The 20,749-nt window shown below is 33.7% G+C and overlaps 1 long non-coding RNA gene across 2 annotated transcripts; it reads right to left on the bottom strand.

Annotated features, from left to right (window-relative positions):
- Positions 1–889: 889 nt before the first annotated feature.
- LOC148607377 (uncharacterized) lies at positions 890–20,712 on the bottom strand. 2 transcript variants are annotated; one of them, XR_015915364.1, is made up of 3 exons: positions 20,517–20,712; positions 3,247–3,368; positions 890–1,132 (listed from the first exon to the last, which is right to left on the bottom strand). It is a non-coding gene; the product is annotated as an uncharacterized LOC148607377 (long non-coding RNA). The 2 variants fall into 2 exon arrangements; XR_015915365.1 differs by lacking the exons at positions 890–1,132; positions 3,247–3,368 and adding an exon at positions 17,698–17,841.
- Positions 20,713–20,749: the final 37 nt, after the last annotated feature.

The following is a 20,749-nucleotide window of genomic DNA, read 5'->3' on the forward strand; positions in this document are numbered from 1 at the left end:
TTGGTATACTGTTCCAAACTATGTTGTCGGGAATGTTGATCCCCGAGTAAACTTTTTGGTTAAGTCAGGTATCAAGGTTCTACTGCTGGTAGCGTTATATTGCCTTTTGTAAGCGATCACAATTTTCTTTTTTGACCTGTCTATTTACGTTTCAATAGCTTCACCTTGTCCTCGGTGGTCTTACCCAACAACATGTCTCTACCCTGTTCCTTTTATATCTTTTTAATGTAGGGTTTTTGTTATTTTTTGGACTGAAACCTAGCAAGATTAATCACGGAAAACATGATTCTTCCGGAATTTCAGGGCCAAAGACCTGACTTTGAAAACCGACAAACACAACAAAGAACATACATTGACCTAAATGCAATACATACAAAATAACAAAAGCAAATGAGTTACTTTGACTGCATTTAAAAAAATGGGAGTACCGACCATATGCCCGGTAAGGTGAATGTCTTCTGCTGTTCTTGAAATATCCACCGAGTTGCTAAAAAAAGTCCAGGGTAGACGAAAGAGGAAAGGAGAACTATAACACGTTGAACAAATCAGATTTCATGGTGAAGATGGAAACACCGTGATAATCCACGAATTCATAGGGACGACCAAAAACCTATCATAGTGATGACATCAATCTTGTAGCAACATAACCCTGTTCCACAAGCCTAATTGTAAGGAGTCTAGCGACTATGAATTTCGAAGATTTAACATTTTCTTAAAAGGTTAGGTGTCACAAAATTTTACGTTTCCTTTGTTTGTTTGTTTGTTTGTTTGTTTTTTTTTGGGTTTTTTTTGTTTGTTTTTTTTGTTTTTTGTTTTTTTGCTTTTTGTTTTTGTTTTTTATTTTTTTTTTTGTTAGTGCTATACGTAGTCTGTTCTTGAATCTATTCTAGTGTCTATTGAACTTATTCTAGAGTGTTTACCATTTTTCTTCCTGCATGATGTGTGTGTATGTGTGTGTGTTTGTAAACAAGTTTTTTTTAAAGCTAATGATGCATTGTGTACCCAAATTTGCGTTGTATTTCAATTGTTTTTAGTTTGTTTTTTTTTTTCTGGTTGTCCAATTTCCTTCATGGAAAAGTCGAACTGATGTCCACTTGCTCTTGTTTCAATATTCAAAACTTTGGAGCTGCACCTAAAGGGAAAAAACACCTTTGCATTAAGTTAGGTTCGTATGATAAATCATACCCACGTAAACAAAAAAAAATTATATTTAATGCAAACTGCGCTTTTATAAAATGCTCAAGGCTATGCAAAGTTCGAAATCCTTGAAATGTAGGTGGATAGCCATCTTGCAGAACTCTCCTTTCTGAAGATCATAGCCAGAGATTATTGATTTTTACCGATAGCTTCCGATTGGCTCGTGAAGTAACTAAGTCGGTTTGATACTGATACAAGTACTGCAAATAATATGTAAACAAAGAAAATTTCGTAACTATTTTTACGCTCATGTTTACCTAATCACCAAAACACGATGACTTGTCAAGCTTACGATTGCACGAATGATAAAAGAGAAATGTTCTAAAAGTTGTTTTTTTTTACCAGCAACAAGAACATTCTTCGGAAGTAGCCATAACATTTTCCTTACAAATACTAGTCATTTTGCTGCAAATCACGCTTACACTTACGCTTACGCTTAAATCACATTTGCTTACATGTTGTGCCTCAATCTCTTCTTCAATAAATTTTGGGTTGAAATTATAGGGGAGAAGTCCCAAATTTGCGATTTTTTTTTGACATCGTAATCATTCACTTTACAAACCGACTTCGTGACGTCAAAGCTCAACCGATCATGGTGGCGCCCATAGGCGCGGGAAATTCAGATTTCCTAATTATGAATCTCGATTAATTAATCAAGAAAAGGAAATTATTTTGTTTCAATTTAATTTTCATGAATATTTAACAGATTAGTTTCGATATTTATGACTTACACAATAACATCTTCTCCTTTAAACAAATACAAATCTGCAATTTTTTTTTTTCAGAAAAACCAGAAGTAATGACATAAGGATGCCGCACGCTTTTCATCAAGAAACATACGTGTATATGGAGGACTACGATGGTCAACATAAGACAACTTTTCCTTAGTAGAATATTGAAGTTTAGGGAAAATACGACACAAAAAGCTATATACTGTCCATAATCGGATGTTTTGTATTAATATTTTGTTTTCTGTTTTGTAATTCTTACTGCTTTATTATATATTGCAATTCCGACGCATTCGATATAGTTTTGCTTTTTACCATTAGACCTGAAAGATGCTCTTCCATTGTAACGCATGTCACCTGATCGCAATTCTGTTTCCCGATTGGCCAAATACTGATAACTTAGTGGCGTTCCAAAAAACTGTATCGAAAATTAAAATTGCATGCCATGTGTTATTTCCTGAATAAAATGTAGAAAATTGCATGTAAGAGGAATAAATTTTACTGCGTCGTCTATCTTTGTTTTAAAGATATTTCTTGTTCTGAATAATCTCAATTGTTATCAATCTATAGATGCAACATGCTTTAAAGATGTTTTTTTTTCTATTTTTTTAAACGGAAACAAATCTCCATGCATTCAAAACAAGGCTAAAATACTTGAATACAAATACGGGCAAATATATCAAATGCTATTTATTTCATCAAATATATATCTTTCGTTCATTTTTTACAACATGTGAAGGAAAAAAAATGTAAACCTATCCTCGCAACCACTTGATGGATCAATTACACGAACTGAATTATCACGTGATTTAGTTGCCTTTGTGTACTAACGTTGTATTCTTGATAATTTGGATTGAAGGTGTTTATAATATATCAAATGTTTACATTTAATCAAATAATAAAAGGTGTATCCTCTCTGGAAAAGCCAAGTGAGAATCCGCCAAAAACTTGTAAACATACACAAATTACATACATTTTTTCAGAAACTTACCTTCTAAATTTTATGGTTTTAAGATTTTGATACGGACACCTTTCAATGTTTCAAATACCAAAGTAGGAGCATTATATGATTGCAACATCTGGAAATGAATCTCTATACTGTCCATAGCAAGTAAGATCATACTAAACATTATCATGAAGCAAAATTTTGAAGCCATTGAAGCCACTCAGAAAAACAAGCAGGATTCCGAAAGGTAAAGGATTGTACTTACCAGATTTTATCCTCAGAAAATTTATTGAACTGTACTGAATAGCAACTTTGTCGACTTTGAAAAGGCCTTTGAAAGCATTTATGAATCAACATCATAAAACATCAACTTACGATTCTCAACAACTCCAACCATCCAACAGCACTACTGAATGAACAAGCCTGTTTACTCTTCTTGGTACAATTTGTTGAATGCATGGTCATCTGGCCAGTACACCACACGTATAAACCTGAAGCTATACAACAGTCAGTCGTGTTTTAACCAACAAGTTGTGTGATTCAGAGTGGAAGAAAATGACTGTAAGAGCGTTGGGAGGATCATTTGAATAGTTTAGCCAAATAATATCACTAATACAGACCTCTTTCGTATATACAATCAAACGAAAATAACAACATCAAAAGAAGAAGAAGGTGGAAATGTAGATTGGGCACGTCTTAAGAAAAGATCACTAAGACCTGATTAATCGGCTATTTTCTAGACCGCTAATAGGAAGTTTACAGAAGTAGAACAGACAGAAGTCACGTACCCTCGTTGCTGCCCCACATGCCAATGGGCGTTGTTGAAGAGTAATCAAGGGAACCAAGGTTATAGCCGTAATCAAAAGAATGTAATCCAGGGACAAAGACCAGACATGGAAAACAGACATTCACAACAAAGAACATAAAGTAACTAAAATCATACATACAAAGTAACAAAAGTAAATGAACAACTCGGATTCCACTAAAAACTGAGAGCATGGACCAGGTGCACCGGTAGAAGGAAAGTAAATAAGTGATACATATTCACCCCGCATCTAGATTGAACTGGTTTAAACAACACACGATTATCCATGTAAGAGTAATATTCTCATTGACGAAAGTGTTAAAACAAATTTACCGAACTGATACAATCAAAGCAATAGTCAAAAAGGAAAAGTCCGTTTATAAAAATGGCAATGCCGAGGGAAAAAACAGATATTTGGAAACCACTGCAATGGCTCTGACTTGGAAAAAGCATTTCATATCGAATGGTAGGTTCAGAAAAATTGCATACATATCAAATGATATAAGAACTTAGAAAACGTTTGTAAGACGTTTGAAACCGGCAAGGACCGTCAAAAGTCTACGCCTCACTAAGATTCCGGTCATTTTAGATCCATTCTCCAATTGTAACCTCCTACATTTGACAGCTTAAATCTAACATCTGTAAACACTAATTACAAGCCTGTGATGTTGTTCTGAAACTGAAACGGTTGCAAAGCAATCTAGCTTGCACAAAGCTATTTAACAGAAATAACAACATGGAATAACAATATCTGCTGATATTAACTACTCAAAAATCGTTTTTGTAACTACTGGTTTAAATGAAAAAAAATCAACGTCATTTTGGCCCTGACATGGAAACGTGTCGTGTCAAAATCAAAAATGCAAGGAACAAAAAGAACAGCTAGCCAAATACATGAATAGGCGTTTAAAGTCATGACAAAGAGGAGAATTTTACTCGCTTTTATCTGTTTCGTGTTTGTTGGTATGCAAGTAAGAAAGAAATACAACATTCATATTGCAATCGCGAATATAAAAGAAACTATATCGTTTTAGAATAAATCAGTTCCTGTCCTGATCAATTGCAAGTGGAACCATATATATGTACTAAATTGAGTGACATATATATATATATATATATATATATATATATATATATATATATATATATAATGGTCTGAAAAATTCCCAACGATGTTGGAACTGTCAAATTTGCGATTCAAATTTTTGGTCGTTCCCTCCGCGGGACTCGAACTCGTACTGCTGTGACATCTATGGCAACACCGCCTGCACAAAGTCGAGCGCCCTAGACCCTAGACATAGGTCCAAAAATTTAATATAATACATTTGCCCTAGATTCAAGAAACCTGACACTATTCTTTAATACCAGATGTTTTCTGTATTGGTCAGGTAACTAGTCAAAGATTTGCTTTATTTGGGAGAAGCGTAGCCGAATGTTACATAACAAAACAAAACATGACAAGACCAACAATTACTCAAAGGATAAGACGATAAAGAATGGTTTCTGAACTCGTGGATCGTTATGGTGTATCCATCAGCACCATGAAAACTGATTTATTCAACGGGTCATAGTTTTCCTTTCCTCGTTTGTCTACCCCGGACTTGACTTTTTATGAGCAATTCGGCGGGTATTTCTAGAAAAGCAGAGGACGCTTACCCTACCGATGCACCTTGTCCATGCTCCCAGTTTTTTAGTGGAGTCCGAGTTCCTCATTTACTTTTGTTACTTTGTATGTATGATTTTAGTTACTTTATGTTCTTTGTTGTGTATGTCTGTTTTCCATGTCTGGTCTTTGTCCCTGGATTACATTCTTTTGATTACCGTGATAACATTGGTTCCCTTGATTACTCTTTCTAATTCAGAACTCCCTCTTCCTTTATCCACGGTTCCAAAAGTCGTGAAATCCAAAGTTTGACTACACATTTTTTTTTATTTGGGGTTTTAGCTTTCTACGATAAGTAGAATCGTCTGTAAAATCATTCACATTCAAATGTTCAGAAGTTATAACCATTATACTCATCATGTTGAGGGAGACCATATGCATCCCGTGGCATGTTAAGTGTCTTATTTCACTCGTTCGGCACGTCGATTTTCTATGTCTAGCATATCATATTCGTTTCCAACATTTCGGAAAACTACTACATTTAATTGGTATGCGTTTTAGCGTTTTAGAGAATTATTCACAAAGTTCAATCTAAAAAAAAAAGAATCAAAAACATGTACAGTTTCTCATCATTTATGTATCAGGAAGGTATTATTGGTACGCTAAACATATTAATATATGGGACTGGATATTAATTTGGAATTCGTAAACATTGTTTTATCTTAACGAAAAGCAAGTATCATATTTCTGAACGGTGTACATATTTACTGTACTTTCTATTTAGACGTTTGTTTGGTCTATGTTACCTTGCCACAAATGGTGAAAACAGGCTTCCCAGCAGTTAAGTATGTCCGTCATTTCTTTTGTTTTGCATCGTAACAATGATTATAGATAAGAAAATATGAAGTCCTTAAGAAACGTTTGCCCCTATTGCACTCTAGAAACAGTGGTATGCTGTTTCCTTTTCGACCTTAAAATGATTGTCCGCCATATGGACGTTGTAAGACAGATTAATTTAAATCATAAATGAAGAATTTGAAACCTGTTCAAGGCATTAGTTGTCGAAAAGGTAAGAATGAATTAAAATATTCCAATATGTTAATTGTGTATGATTAGCATAAAGTGCCAAGAGAAAAAAAATAGATAAAAGCGCATTATATTTCTACTTTCGTTTCCGGAGAATTTCAAAAAAATGATCACGAGAAATTTGGAGATATACAATCAAATAAAGTAATAACACTACAGTCGTTCTTTGTCATTCGCCACACACTACTCGAAAACATGGAAAGCATGGTGTCAGGTATTTACGGGAATCACAATCGTAATGGATCTAAACAGTGTTCCGCAACCTCAGATGAACTGGGAGTCCACAAATTTAGTGGAAACATTGAAAAAAGTTCAAGCAACATGTGGGGCTAATCCTAGATGGACCCCTCGCTGAAAGAGATGACAAGGTAAAAATCACATATCTACGTCTATGGGTCGGTGAAAAGGGGCGTGACATATTTAACACTTAAAATAAAAGTACCTCTTATAGGAAGGACCGCCCATCTGACAAGCTAGGTCCAACCCACATCAAAAGTCACCATGGACAAAACAACAGAATAAATGTGGAATTTGTGGGAAGTCTCATTCTAAACTTGAAGACTCCCCTCGAAAGGGAAGAAGTGTAACAGTTGTCAAAAATGGAACCACTTGTTCAAAGTGTGCCGGTCAAAGCCAAAAGTGTACAGGCAGAAGACGCTCAGCAGAAAGACAATGATTTGTTTCATAGACTGTATTAATGATGATCATGATAAAAATATGTGTAATGTTAAATATTATCAAGGTTTTGAAACAATTGATGTATGTTCTAAACCAACCACGTTTAAGCTTGACACAGGGTCACATGTTAACATTCTTCGATACTCCCTGAATATTCCGATATTTTTAAAGGTGTTGGTCTAATTCCAGGTGAAGCTGAAATACACCATGACCCCAAGGTCTCCCCTGTAGTATTTCCCCAAGACGTGTACCTGTTGCATTACTATTGTGATCAACGGAAGACCGAGTTAGACAGAATGAAGAAGGCTGATATAATTTGTAAGGTTAACACCCCCACCCCCACCCCATGGGCCAATTCGCTTGTTGTTGTCGAGAAGCCAAATGCTAAACTTAGGGTCTGTCTAGACCCCAAAAATTTTAACTCTGCCATCCAAACTCCACACTACCCCATGAATACTCTAGAGGACATTCTGCTCCTGTTGTCAAATGCACAATATTTTACCAAACTTGATGTCCGTTCAGGATTTTGGGCCATTAGTCTCTCAGAACAGTCTTCATAACTGACCACATTTTTAATACCCCTTATAGCAGGTATCGTTTCAAGCGCTTACCGTTTGGCCTTAACTGGTCTCAAGACTTGTTCCAGTCCAAAATAGACGAATGTTTGGCAGGGCTTGACGGGGTGATTGCTATCGTGGATGTTATTTTGGTTTTTGGCTCCACACGAGAGGAGCATGACACGAATTTGCGCAAAGTTTTGAAAAAGGTACGTAACAAAGGTGTCAAACTGAATGACGACAAATTAGAGGTCGGTGTCACAGAAGTCACATATTTTGGTCATGTGTTTTCATCCTCAGGACTTAAAGCTGACCCCAATAAGGTCAAGGCCATTCTGGACATGACTTCCCCACAAACAAACAAGAACTGCAAACGGTATTAGGTATGGTAAATTTCATCAGTACATTTGTGGCCGTCTAAACCCAGTTAAAGTTGAGTCTGACCATAAGCTTCTGGTTTCTATTATGAAAAAGTCCTTGTTAGATGCCCCCACTAGACTCCTGCGTATGATTTTTACAGCTACAGCGTTACAATCTTGACCTTGTACACCTTCCGGGTAAATGTATCCCAGTTGCTGATACTTTGTCTCGCAGACTTTTATCTGACACTTGTCCAGGTTTTCTGACAGTTTTGAGGCACAAGTTCACATGGTTCTTTCTAGTTTGGCAGTTAGTGACGGAAAATGCAAGAAATCGAAAAGGCTTCTATGTCTGACCCTCAATTTAGAATTTTGAGATCGGTTATTTTATTAGGGTGGCAAAATTTTTGCAATGAATCCCCCCCCCCCCCGAATTTAAAAAGAAAGTAAAATTGTTATTCCCACCGCCGTAAGACATCTTATGTTAGAACGCATTCATATTAGAAATATGGGAGTTGAAAAGTGTGTTCATAGGGCTCGTTATGTTTTATTCTGGCCTAGGATGTCATCTGACATAACGAATATTGTGTTAAATTGTTCCGTTTGTCTGGAACGTAGAAATGCAAATGCTAAAGAGCCATTAGAACCCCGCAAAATTCCACAATACCCTTGGTAGGTCGTTGCTACTGATCTGTTTGGTGGAATATTGCTGATAACATTGTAATTGTTAATTATTATAGTCTATTCTTTGAAGTTCATAAGCTAGGCAGTAGAAATAGTCAGTCAGTTATTAATAAGCTTAAAGGTACATTTTCCAGACAGGGTATCCCAGAAGTACTTGTCTCGGATAACGGCCCCCGGTACTCATCTCAAGAGTTCAGTGATTTTTTTCAAAAAATTGGATTTCAAACATACTACGTCTAGCCTACATTACCCACAATCCAACGGGTTAGCCGAAAAGACGGTTCAAACCGTATGTTCAGTAAATTTAAGACGGATGGGGCAGACCCATTTTTAGGTCTTTTGGAGTACAGAACAACTCCACTGAATATTGCTTACGTCTAGGTCAATTTTGCCTTCCACTCTAATGGAAGTTATTCCACAAACTCCTGATTATGATTAAATTAATAAAAAAAACTAGGTTCAAAACAAGCCTATCAAAAGGAATATTTTGACACACGTTCTAGACCGTTGAACTAGGTGACTCGGTTCGGATCCGTCAAAGTAATGGCTTATGGAAACCTGCAATGGTATCTGGTGAACATTCCACAAGTAGGTCCCATATTGTTGAAAACCCTGATGGTGTAATTTATAAAAGGAATAGGCGTGATTTATTTAAAACCAATGAAAATGTTCCACTGTATAATTGTGAGAATGATTTACCAATGCATTCTGAACCAATACTACCTAATAAGTCTGGAATAGATGTAGATACTCGTCCACCAAAACTAGCAAACACAGAAAATAATAATTTTGAGAGTGAAATGTCCAATACAAAACCTACTTCTGAAGATACACATGTATACGTTACAAAATCAGGCAGGGCTGTAAAACCAAAACTTATAGAATCTATGTAATTAACCAAACATGAACTATTCTTATTATGTTTAATTTACTTTGTTTGCTGACTGATAGAATTCATATATAAAGATATTTTGAGAACTTGAATGAAAATGACATTTTTGTTGAGAAGGGAGATGTAACATTATTGATTTTTTTAGCAAGTCAATCAGTGTTCTCAATACTTTGATAATTGTCAAAGTGTATAACCTTAGTTAGTCCCCTTTATTCATAACCTTGTTATGTAATGTGTAAACCCTGTTTGTATGTTTTTATGCTTATGGAATACAAGTTTAACACGACAGTCGTTCTTTGTCCTTCGCCACACACCACTCGAAAACATTACACTTTCTATTTATACTTCTGTTTTGTCTGTGTTACCATGCCTCAGATGGTGAAAATAGGCTTCTCAGCAGTTAAGTATGTCCGTTATTTCTTCTGTTTTGTAACTTTAAGGGGTAGCGTCATTGTGTTACCCCAAATTTTACACCAAAAATCGCGCATTATTGAACCGTAATTCTGGTATTCTGAACTTACTAAGGTCCATCGTAACAATGATTATAGATAAGTATATATGAAGTCACTTAAAAACGTTTGCCCCATTGCACTCTAGACACAGTGGTATTTTGTTTCCTTATTGACCTTAAAATGAGTGTCCACCATAATCTAAATCTTAAACGAAGAATTAAAACCCGTTCAAGGCATTTGTTGTTGATAAGGTAAAAATGAATTAAACTATCCCAACATTTTAATTGTGTATTTTTAACATAAAGTACAAAGATAAAAAAAACACATACATGTTTATCTTATAATCATAAGTATCAATTTCATACTTTGTGATGGGGTTACTTAAAATGTTTTATACAAATGTGATAGAAACAAGCGTGTCAATGTTTGAAAGCAAACAAGCGTCGCCAAATTTTTATTTCCCTATTCTTACTTCATATTTGTCATTTAAGTGTTCTATTGAGTGCAGTAAAAGAATTCGATCAAACAAACGGCCATTTTGATTTGGTGTCCATCTTGAAACGTTCTGAAACATGAGTTACATTTGTCTTATATAGATCTATCTATGTTGTACGTTTTGTAAAGATATCTTAAATAGTTTTCTAACAAAAAACAAGGGAAAACCTATAAAAAACACAAGTTCTGGACAAAGTTTTGTTTTTCCGTTAACACTGCAACACTGAACATGCCGATCCACATTTTTCTGCATATTATTTTATGACTCCGAAAATTTAACAACTATTTTAACTTTCAATTTCCTAGCCATCAAGGTTTTTGCAATGTTCTATTTTTTTACCTTCCAGTGTTTTTTTTGGAAACGGCAACCATTTTGACATTTTTTTTGTGATAAAGCAAAACTTTGGGTGGAGGTCTATTCATACATTAAGTTTTAGTTGCTTCAATTGGAACATCGTCTCAAAACAACCTGGACAACCGCCTGACTAAGGGACATTATTATAATAGACCCAGCACGTCAATTTCACCAAGGAAAAAAATTTTCATCGAAATCCGTTCATTTTAAAGAATCTGGTGCTGAAATGGGTTGCCATGTAACGGCAACTTTCCAATCTTCTTGTAATGTCTAAATTAAAACTTATCACCCTTAATACCAAATGTTATCGAAATCACGGCATTTTGAATTTTGGTTGGAAAAATAATTGCCACGGCAACGGGCAAAATATCATTTAATGTTTCTCCTTTTTTTTTTTGTTTCTCCAAATTTCAAATACCTAGGCACCTATGTTTCTGAGATGTTACAATGTCCTATATTTTGACCTTTTCTCCTTATTTGGCAGCTATTTTAAAAATGGCATAGTTTTGAAAAATGATATCTCTCGAGTGTTACAAAAGTTCTTAAATATCAACTACTGTATTTTGTCCTCAATGAACCTCAATGAACTATATTTGTTCTTTTTTTTTTCTTCTTCTTCTTTTATTCATTATTTTTAATCTTTATTTGATATCTCCATTTCCCCGTCTTTTCTTTATCCTTTCAATATTTTGAATACATGTTGTTTTTTTGTTGCTCAATCTTTAGTTTCCTTGTTTACTCTTAAACTCCCAATGCATGTATGTAAAATTTCCATGGTTTTTTTCTTGAAAATCTCAATGTGGTATTTCAACTGCTATAACAATTTCAACTAGATTTGTGTTTTTAATTCTTTTGGTAGTTGATGTTAATCATATAATACTGTCACATAAAATGATTAATAGTTCCCTGAAAGCTTTCTTCCTTTTCTTGACTGCAGTTAGTTTTCTTACACATTGGTGCCAACAATGCATGAAAACAATAAAATTTCTATATTGAGCTCACGAAATAGTGTATTTTAAACTTTTCAAAATGTCAATTTTTGTTAGTTACAGATAATATGTGTACTCATCCATTTTATTTGGAAACCTTATTTAGATGCAACTGTTCGTGAACAGAGAGTGCTTTACAGAGTCAATGGCATATTACATTGCAAAAAATATATATGTTGAGTATCAATCCCAGATCAAAATATTCAGTCATTATCATTTAAGATAGATGATACTTATTATTTCTAGTAAATGGTCTTTTCCCTCACTCAAGAATTTTGATGTAAATAAATAAGTCACCGAACGTTAGTTCGAGATAATTGATCCATGATAAAGGAATTTTGATAATGATTTGGTAAGAATTTAATTCACTATTCCGCAAACCGTCATTAAACTGGTGATTAGAATTTCTTCTTATTTAATATAATGAACACTTCATTGATATTCTTTCATATTAAGAGTCATCGAGGTGTATTCTTGCAATATTAAAAAAAAAAAAATATTTTCCCACTTTCAATTCAGCATTTTCCCGCCAAATATGTTCCTTTGATATAACTTGAATTTTACCTAACACTTGTTTACCTTACAAATTCTTTAAAGTAATTTAAACAAACTGTTTTACATCATTTCAACATGATTAGTTCATTGAAAAATATGTGTCTGTGTAATGTTATAAGATTACAGAAAAAAATGCTCGGTATTAATATATATCACATTGTATTAATAAGATATAGTTAAAAGGGTGATGGAGCAGTTTGTTACTCCGAGAAAAATCGTTGTCTTCATTTTCTTCGTTATTATTGTTTTATTTTCTTTCAATTTTGCATTCATTTGAGCTGTAAATATCACACCCCCTATTTTTGTTGGACTTCTTTTCCCGCTCTCAGAGAGAAATGTTAATAAGATGTTATTTAAAAAAAAACAGTTTTCCTGTTTAAAGCTATTTAATCCCACTGTTACTGTAGATCTGTACGAGGCAGAATTACATGTACAAATTTGACATCAAAAACAAAATAAAAACAAAGACAAAAAAGGTCATGAATTCAATGTTTGGACATTTAACAACAATGACATACATTTGAACACATTTTTTTTTCAGTTCAAACCTCAGTCACTTTTTTTAATTTGACAACACAATTCAAAACGATTAGATGCAGATTTGTAGTAGATTTGGTATCATAACTACAAAATGTGTACGTCTGCTAAGTTAATTTATGGATCGATGCTATATTAGTTATTGATATGGAAGTTGCGCATATTGATTACTTCAAAGCTTGAAAGTGCAAGGCTTTAACGAATTATAATTGGTCTGTTGAATTATTTAATTGACAAATGTTAAATCTGCACAAATACAGCTCTTGCTTTGTTAGAATATTTTGAAAAAAAAATGATATACATGCATGTAGTCGCAAAATTGTCGTATAATTGCAGCATACTGTGTTCTTTCTCCGAGGGAATTTTTAAATACGAAAAGAAATTTAATTTTGGATCGTAAAGAGATTGTACCAAAAATTGTTTAAACAGGTGAGAAGGACAAGAACTGATCTTGAGTCCTGGAACTTGATTGATTTAGGAATTAGATGCCGAAAGGTGCAAAAAAGCATCGTCCTGGTTTTCTGGCAATGTTTTTCTGAAAAGGTTTATATGATTATAATCCTAAGATTGAGTCTTGGTCTTGTCACTTGCAATAGTACTTGGTTGGAAACGGTTACGAAACAAACGTTTTCCTGACCCCCGGTTAATAAACTTGATTTAAATGTATGGTTCTCTCCGACGTTGTTCATCAAACATTTTCAGAAATGGCGTGTCTATTCATATTGGGTTTTGCACAAAAAAATTGAACCTTTAACAGTAATATGTGCTATTTATGCAATGCTTTGGTCAATAATATGGGTAAAACATTTGAAATAGTACAATAACATAATTTCAGTTTTGATGTCACATGCACTTGATAAAGTTACATAACTGTAATAGATTTGGAGAAGATGTAAGTAAGCATAATCTTACATAATAAAATAGGAATGCTTAGCTAATTAGGTTTGATTAATTGTTGAAACAGCTAACGAACATCAATTCAAATGTATAATACTAGCGATGGGAAAACTTCCCATTCTATGATATATTGGAAATAGGAGATGATGAAAATGTGCGGGGGATGAAGATTTTGAATGGGGAGGTTGAGGAAATCGTATTTATTAGTTTAATTGATATGAAAAATGTAATGTATTAATTTTAATTAAAATAAAATAACAGTGTAAAATGTTCTTTTCTGGGACATGTATAATAATAGTTTTCCTTTCCTCGCTTGTCTACCCCGGACTTGACTTTTTATGAGCAACTCACCGGGTGTTCCTAGAAAATCACAGGATGCTTACCCTATCGGTGCACTTGGTCTATGCTCCCAGTGTTTAGTGGAGTCCCAGTTGGTCATTTACTTTTGTTACTTTGTGTGTATTATTTTGGTTATTTTATGTTCTTTGTTGTGTATGTATGTTTTCCATGTCTGGTCTTTGTCCCTGGATTAAATTTTTTTTATGTCCTCTAGAATCTTGGTTCCCTTAATAACTCCTTTACTTGCACTTTAGAAATTCGGTTTTTAGCGCAGTTGATTCAACTGTAGAATTAAACAAAGCAAAATATAATTCAATTCAAGTGTCACCGAATCGATAGTATAATCAATGAAATGTTAACTGAATACTTAGATTGTTCTACTAGTTCAGTACGTCTTATACAAATGGAAGTTTTCTCTCCTATATAATGAATGATTTGGAATTTTGAAATGGAGTTTGTACATAATGGTTATGTACATTTTGTAGAACAAAAGTGACTTTTACTCCTCTTAATGCGTGCGGATGATAAGATTTTATTCTCCGAAACAGTTGGAGGTCTATAAACTGTGTGAGATACACTTTGAATACAAGCCAATCAGATAGTTTGACAGTTAACACATCCAAAACTAAAAATGTTGTATTTAGACATGTTGGGTCAAGAAAGGAATGGTAAGAATGGTATATTATGGATACATTTTAGAGGTAGGTTTGTTATTTAGGAGTATTGTTGAAATATAATGGTAAATGTTGGAAAAGACTTGTAGCTGACCAAGGATAAAATCTGTGTTCAGTCTGAGGTCTAAGACTTCTTCATTCTACTTGAATGTACATGTCATTACTCAATTGGACTACTTTGATGCTTATATAAGCAGTAATTCGTGTTATGGTAGTGAAATACTGGGTTTCCATACATTTCCAAGTGTTGAACAGATTGAGCTAGGTATTTGTAAAAACTTGTCTGACGAGAAGCTGTGTACAACAATTGTCATAATGTATAATGAACTTGGAAGGTACTGTTTACAGTACTTAATCGATCTGTGCAACAAGAATTGCGATGGGTCATCGATCATCGATCAATTTCCGGTCAGTCATCGATCCGTCAAACCGATCCATTATACCTGTGTTCGCATTTCTCAATTTTACACATATTTACATAATGTAATAGATTAAAAATCAATTTATACTTTTATTTTACATTTCTTTTATTTCGAACAAATCTTACGTCATTTTACATAACAAAACGGCGATCAGATCGGTCATCGGTTATCGATCCGTCAGCGATCAATCAGTCAACGGTCATCGATCCTTCAAATCGTTGCGCTGATCGGTTCAAGGACTGTAATTAACAGTCCCTTAACCGATTCACACATCTATTTGACGGATCGATGTCCGCCAACTGACTGATCGATGAGGGATCGATAACCGATGACTGGTGACCGATCTGACCGCAGTTTTTGATATGTAAAATTGGCCCAAAAATAAAACGAAATGATTTAGACTTTACCCGATAGGGACAAAATTTTATCTTCTTGCATGACAACATTGTTGATATTGTTGTGAGAATATTGTTGAAAAAAGTGATCTTTCGACCAACGGAAATATGTGATACTTCCTATTCCTCAAAATGTTTGTCTGCGTAAAAGTTCAAGTAGTTACATGATAGTAACATACATCATTTTCAAATTGTATTACTTCCGACAGAAGTGTCATATTTCAGAGCATGGTTATATGTAGGCCTTTGCCTTGTGGTACAGTTAAGACATATTTACATGTATTGGAATTTATTTCAATAAAATACCTTGTCTGGAGATATTATATCGGGCAAGTGCTGTCATTTGATGTTTCAAAAATGAAATGACCAATCATTTGACTTTTAAATGGCATGATATATACTGCACGTGCTCCGTGCTTTATACAAAGTGTTGTTTATAATATCCTTAAGCATGTCCAATGAACTACAAAATATTTTATTCCCATTTTGCGATAAAATGCAATAAAAACGACACGTTCGTTTCCCTCTTATAGTTCAGAAAAATGATGACACAAAACACGGGCAAGTCTGTGTGTATGCGAACGAACTATTTTATTTGATAATTCGAATGTTCGACATCAAAAGTCCATCACGCTAGACAATAACTGACTTATTATCTGTTTTCAAATAAAGAATAAAAGATTTTCGTCTGAATCGGAATAGGCTGATCGAAAGTATTGTTCATAAAATGTTATCTTACTTCAATATTCATTTTTTTAAATGCTTTCAAAGAATCATAATGCTGTGTCGATGGTTGAGTTGCGTACATTTACGAAGCGTTCCGTTAATTTAGTAAATTTGACAAATTGACCTTTTTGTTAATTCATACGAAAGCATATGATACTTTTCTTTGACGACTCAAATATTTATAACCTTGGTTCCCTTTATTACTCCTTTTAATCATTATTTTGTCAGTTATTGAATGATAGCGCCCGATCAGAGAAACCAAAAGTGTGATATTTGTCACAGAAGCCAGTGTTTGGTGCTTTGAGTGTTTTGAGTCTCTCGGCCCTTTGTGCGATGAAAATAAACAACTCCGAAGCATTTCGAAAAACCACAAATCAATACCTATTCAAGATTATTTGAAGCTTAGACCAGCTGCTCGAGAAAGAGTAATCAGAGGAACCAAGGTTAAAGCGGTAATCGAAAGAATGTAATCCAGGGAATAAGACCAGATATTGAAAACAGACATACACAACAAAGAACATAGAGTAACTAAATTCATACATACAAAGTAACAAAAGCAAATGAGCGACTCCATTAAAAACTGGGAGCATGGACCAGGTGCACCGATAGGGTAAGCGTCATCTGCTTTTCTAGAAACACCCACCGAGTTGCTCATAAAAAGTCAAGTTCGGGGTATACGAAAGAGGAAAGGAAAACTATGACACGTTGAGCAAATCAGAGTTCATGATGACGGCCATAAAACTTTTGTTATGACGACTTCAATCCTGTAGCAGTATAACCCTAACCCTGCTTCAGAAGCCTATTTGTTAGAATTCTAGCGCGATACAAAAAGTCTGCGTAGCTCTGGTATAACGTATGAGTTGTGGTATGAAATTCAGTATGATTGCAATCGACATAGAATTAGGCTTGATTTTTATTGCGTTGACCATGAAGCACCTTGTTGCGTGACATGTGTTACAAAAACCCATAGGACATGTAACAATATCAAGCCATTGTTTGAGGTACGTCAAAAGTACTGATTCATTTACTGATCTCTTTAAACGATTGCCAGATATCAAGGAAATAGTTAAAACACTTATAATAGATATATCATCAAAAGAGGTGAAATTTTGTGACAAGACAAAGCGTGTTACAGCATTAGTTGAAGATGCTCGAACAACAGTTAATCAACATTTTGATCGTATACAAAATGAAATAATGAATGAAATTAGAAAAAATGAGATTGCACAGATAAAACGGATAAATAAGAGTGTAAAAGACTTCGAATAACTTTAAAACAAAGCACAAGAGACCTTGGAAAATATTTCGCATGCAGGTGAATATGCCTCCGAATTTCATATTTATTTTTCTATTCAAAATGGAAAAAAAACGAAGTTAAACATCACAAAGATGAGCTGCTGTCACTGCAGAAAGATAACAAATATTCCAATATGCTAAACATCAAAATAAATTCATCTATGGCCTCAGTTCCTACAATGACAAAAAAATTTGCTTTGAATGAAACAGAGTACTTAAAATCACTTAAGCAATAAAGAAAACAATCCCAATATTTAAACTAATCAGTATATACAAACATAAAATTACTTGTAATGGCAGAGAATTTCCGATTGCCGTTTTATACAGGTTGACCTAGGGTAAAGAGACACAACTTTTACAATCATTGGAAAGTTTTTGTTCATGATCAGCATTTAACATAAATCTCATAAAAGAATGAAAGTTAATTGGACTGATTTCACCCTGTTTTGAATGAAAGCTTGATAGGGCTTGGCGAAATTGAATACAATGTAAACATATCACTATTTTCCGAGAGTTATGTCCCTTACCCTAGGTCTATATTCTTAATAGGCAGTTGCAAATATTTATAATGGTTTTAACGAAGAATATAAAGTATAGTAGTATGTTATGATATTGTAATCGATTAGTTATGATAATACGCACTGATGAATTTCGATTAGTTGATGAAGCCGCATAATGTTAATGCTACGCTGAAAACGAAAGGTCTTTATGCAATGTACATATCCGATATTCAAAATTTTCAATACGGACTCCTGCCCAAATAATTCAATTAAAGCTCATCATATTATTCGATAACAGCCACTTGCATAAAACCTTTCCTTGTCTTTTGTCAACTATTTAAGTGACTTAGGTTTGATCTTGATATGGCAGTTAGACTAGTTCAGCTGTTCTCAAAAGGGGTGTCCTGTTCCACAAGTGTATTTTATTTCTATTAAATTGAAAGACAAATATGTATAACTTTATAATATTTTGTGTGATGAATAAAATATATGTATTAATATTTACATATATGTATATGAAAATGTGAATGCTGTCATAAAATACTATAGTATTAAGTGGTTATTAACCCTCGCCAAACCTTGAAAATAATACAGTTCAGATTTCACATTACTCGACCAAATTAAAAACAATAGATCATAGAACTCCATTTATTATTGCTATACCACGTGCTGGCCATTTATGTCGCATTGTGTTACCCCGGGCGAAAGCGAGGGGTCAAATAAACCTAAATGGCTGGCTATTGTAAAACAATGATAAAATGGAGTTTCCGTGATTTATTGCCATTCTACATATATTTGGGTAGACGTTACACAAATTTGTGGTCAAGTGTTTATCACTTTGTACCACGGATGTGGTCTAAAGAGCTTTATAGCGCGTGATATTACAATTGGGTGTTAATGTATTCTATTAACAATGAAAAGTATTTCTCGTATTTTTACATGTTATGGAAAAAGTATGTTTGGTTTGCTCTGTTAATTGTTTATTTTGGTTTGCTCTGTTAATTGTTTTGCTATGTTAATTGGTTTGCTCTGTTAATTGTTTATTTTGATTTTTGTATTGATTTTGTTTTTGTTCTCTTTTTTTAATTATTTTCAATATTAAGCTGTGTATTGAATTTGTTTATTTGCTTTGCTGTTTAAAACTTGAAATAGGTAATTGCATGGCATTATAATATATCAAATATGCATGAAATCTTTTAACGCATTGGGTGAATTCGGATATGAATCAGAATACGGGAAATGTGAAGAGTATAATAAAATGCATGTTTATCCCATGGTCAAAGAACACCACGCATTTACCATTTATATTGCAAAAAGGTTATAATGCTGACAATGACAAATTTAACGGGGAAAATCTAACAATCTCAATTTTAGTAACAATATGCATATTATTGTTCTAAAAACAATTTATTCATGGAGAACATAATCAAAAATTAAAAATTGTCACGAAGTTCCTCTCATTATAATCATAAATTTAATCGATACTTTCAACCCACCAATTCTTGCAATAAAGCCTGTATATGATATAAACATGGAACAGTTATGCCAAGTCATACTCATTTAGTACGAACACTAAGAGATTTTTTTTACACTCTGGCGCATATGAATGTATCGACTTGTGAATAACCTTCAAACACCGGATTTTGACCGTCAATAACCAGTCATTACAAGATCTATTTAAATAGTAACATCTTACTAGCATTGCTTGCATCAGGAATCAATATATAAATGTGACATTAAACAATTGACTATGTACAAACTTGGTTGATTCGCAAACATTGTTTATTAGGACGACAACACGTAACACAAGTACAACACATATTAATAGTTCTACAAAATGCATTATCAAATCGATGAAGGGGTCACTTAATTTGATAACAAAAGGTTTGGTTTGTCTTTGAAAAGAGGTGAAATTTCCCAAATGACTTCCTAACAGAAACTATTGTTTCTATTTTTTTGTTTTTTTTTTCTGTTGTTTTTGTTGTTTTGTTTTTTGTTTTTTGTTTCAAACATTTTCTTTTAAATTTGATTCATAATGGTTGAACTCCTTTTACAGTTGTTAAATTCCCAATCAAGTCAATGCATCAATACAAATGTGCGGTCTTACCAATGTCATGATAAATTGAATTATTATTGTTTAACGTTCCACGTTAACGTTAACCTTCCATTAAATTGTGTGTTTAATCACCGAAGCAAAAACTTAACAGCTTCAGATAATTACAAATAAAATTTGCACTATTTATACGATACCCTTTAATTCGAAATTGATTTATTTAAAAAGTTCTAGCAATTGGTCAATAGTTTAGTAACTTTAATCACAGCTCGCTACCTTGGGAAGTGAAATCTTACCCGCATTTCGGACTGGCATAGATCAAACTTTAAAAGTTGATTGCAACTGTAACAATAAAATCCCTCAGATAAATATTCCTTGCCCAATGTAAGGGGGTTTTATCCAAACAATCTCTGTATCCGTTTCGCGTATACTGTAAACTTAATACGCATTTTCTTTTTACATAATAGGAGAAAAAACATATATGCATATCCAATTAAATGCAAAGCATACATTGCTTTATTCATGTTAT

Source organism: Perna viridis, chromosome 9 (assembly GCF_037379345.1).
Source record: "Perna viridis isolate PV_CMFRI_1.1 ecotype Kerala chromosome 9, ASM3737934v1, whole genome shotgun sequence".
NCBI lineage: Eukaryota > Metazoa > Mollusca > Bivalvia > Mytilida > Mytilidae > Perna > Perna viridis.